General features: G+C 38.2%; 1 non-coding gene across 1 annotated transcript; it reads right to left on the bottom strand.

Annotated features, from left to right (window-relative positions):
* Window positions 1-780: 780 nt before the first annotated feature.
* On the bottom strand, window positions 781-887 carry LOC122241615. The gene has a single exon (XR_006221857.1). It is a non-coding gene; the product is annotated as a U6 spliceosomal RNA (small nuclear RNA).
* Window positions 888-2,619: the final 1,732 nt, after the last annotated feature.

The raw sequence follows: 2,619 nt of genomic DNA, 5'->3' as shown, positions 1-2,619 counted from the left end.
CAGGAGTAGATTCCTTAATACCCTTTACCCATTTAGCCCATCCCTCTTCCACAACCCCTCCAGCAACTCTCAGATTGTTCTCCATATTTGTGAGTCTCTTCTGTTTTCTCCCCCTCCCTGTTTTTATATTATTTTTGTTTCCCTTCCCTTATATTCACCTGTTTTGTCTCTTAAAGTCCTCATATGAGTGAAGTCATATGATTTTTGTCTTTCTATGACTGACTAATTTCACTTAGCATAATACCCTCCAATTCCATCCAAAATTGGCAAGATTTCATTCTTTTTGATTGCCAAGGAATACTCCATTGTATGTATATACCACATTTTCTTTATCCATTCATCCATCGATGGACATTTGGCTCCTTCTATACTTTGGCTATTGTTGATAATGCTGCTATAAACATGAGGGTGCATGTGTCCCTTTAAAACAGCACACCTGTAACCCGTGGATAAATGCCTAGTAGCACAATTGCTGGGTTGTAGGGTAGTTCTATTTTTAGTTGTTTTTTTTTAATGTTTATTCTTTTTTATTTTTTGTGTTAACATAATACACCGACTCCCTCAGCTTAGTTTATTTTTTTTTCTTTTTAATGTGAAATTTATTGTCAAGTTGGTTTCCATACAACACCCAGTGTGCTCATCCCAAAAGGTGCCCTCCTCAATACCCATCACCCACCCTCCCCTCCCTCCCACCCCCCATCAACCTTCAGTTTGTTCTCAGGTTTAAGAGTCTCTTATGCTTTGGCTATAATCCCTCTCTAACCTCTTTTTTTTTTCTTCAAAAATATGGAAGGCTTCATGAATTTGCATGTCATCCTTGCACAGGGGCCATGCTAATCTTCTCTGTATCATTCCAATTTTAGTATATGTGCTGCCGAAGTGAGCACCTATTTTTAGTTTTTTGAGGAATCTCCATACTGTTTTCCAGAGTGGCTGCACCAGCTTGCACTGCCACCAAAAACGCAAAAGAGACCCTCTTTCTCCACACCCTCACCAACATCTGTTGTTGCTTGAGTTGTTAATGTTAGCCATTCTGACAAGTTTAAGGTGATATCTCATTGTGGTTTTGATTTGTATTTCCCTGATGATGAGTGAAGTTGAGCATTTTTTCATGTGTTGGTTGGCCAACCAACCAACACATGTCTTCCTTGGAGAAGTGTCTATTCATGTCTTTTGCCCATTTCTTCACTAGATTATTTTTTTGGGGGTGTTGAGTTTGATAAGTTCTTTAGAGATTTTGGATACTAACCCTTTATCTGATATGACATTTGAAAATATCTTCTCCCATTCTGTTGGTTGCCTTTTAGTTTTGCTGATTGTTTCCTTCGCTGTGCAGAAGCTTTTTATTTTGATGAGGTCCCAGTCGTTCATTTTTGCTTTTCTTTCCCTTGCCCCCAGAGACGTGTTGAGTAAGAAGTTGCCACAGCCAAGGTCAAAGAGGTTTTTGCCTGCTTTCTCCTTGAGTATTTTGATGGTTTCCTATCTTATGTTTAGGTCTTTCATCAATTTTGAGTTTATTTTTGTGTATGGTGTAAGAAAGTGGTCCAGGTTCATTTTTCTGCATGTCGTTGTCCAGTTTTCCCAGCACCACTTGCTGAAGAGACTGTCTTTATTCCACTGGATATTCTTTCCTGCTTTGTCAAAGATTAGTTGGCCATATGTTTGTGGGTCCATTTCTGGGTCCTCAATTCTGTTCCATTGATCTGAGTGTCTGTTCTTCTGCCAGTACCGTACTTTCTTGATGATGACAGCTTTGTAGTATAGCTTAGCGTCTGGGATTGTGATGCCTCCTACTTTGGTTGTATTTTTCAAGATTGCTTTGGCTGTTCGGGGCCTTTTCTAGTTCCATACAAATTTTAGGATTATTTGTTCTAGCTCTGTGAAAAATGTTGATGTTACTTTGGTAGGGATCACATTGAATATGTAGATTTCTTTGGGTAGTATCAACATTTTAACAATATTTGTTCTTCCTATCCAGGATCATGGAATCTTTTTCCATTTTTTTGTGTCTTCTTCAATTTCTTTCATAGGCTTTCTATAGTTTTCAGTGTATAGATTTTTCACCTCTTTGGTTAGATTTATTCCTAGGTATTTTATGGGTTTTTTGTGCAACTGTAAATAGGATAGATTCCTTGATTTCTTGTTCTGTCGCTTCATTGTTGGCAAATAGGAATACAACCGATTTCTGTGCACTGATTTTATATCCTGCAACTTTGCTGAATTCATGAATCAATGCTAGCAGTTTTTTCGTGGAATCTTTTGGGTTTTCCATATACAGTATCATGTCATCTGTGAAGAGTGAAAGTTTGACCTCCTCCTGGCTGATTTGGATGTCTTTTATTTCTTTGTGTTTTCTAATTGCAGAGGTTAAGACTTCCAATACTATTTTGAATAACAGTGGCAAGAGTGGGCATCCCTGTCTTGTTCCTGACCTTAGGGGGAAAGTTCTCAGTTTTTCCCCATTGAGGATGATATTAGTGTTGGGTGGTTCATATATGGCTTTTACGATCTCAAGGTATGCTCCTTCTATCCCTACTTTCTTGAGGGTTTTTATCAAGAAAGGATGCTGTATTTTGTCAAATGCTTTCTCTGCGTCTATTGAGAAGATCATATAGTTCT

The sequence above is a fragment of the Panthera tigris genome, chromosome C1, assembly GCF_018350195.1.
Source record: "Panthera tigris isolate Pti1 chromosome C1, P.tigris_Pti1_mat1.1, whole genome shotgun sequence".
NCBI lineage: Eukaryota > Metazoa > Chordata > Mammalia > Carnivora > Felidae > Panthera > Panthera tigris.
Note: the sequence above shows the minus strand (reverse complement) of the source record. Positions and strands in the feature narration are given on the sequence as shown.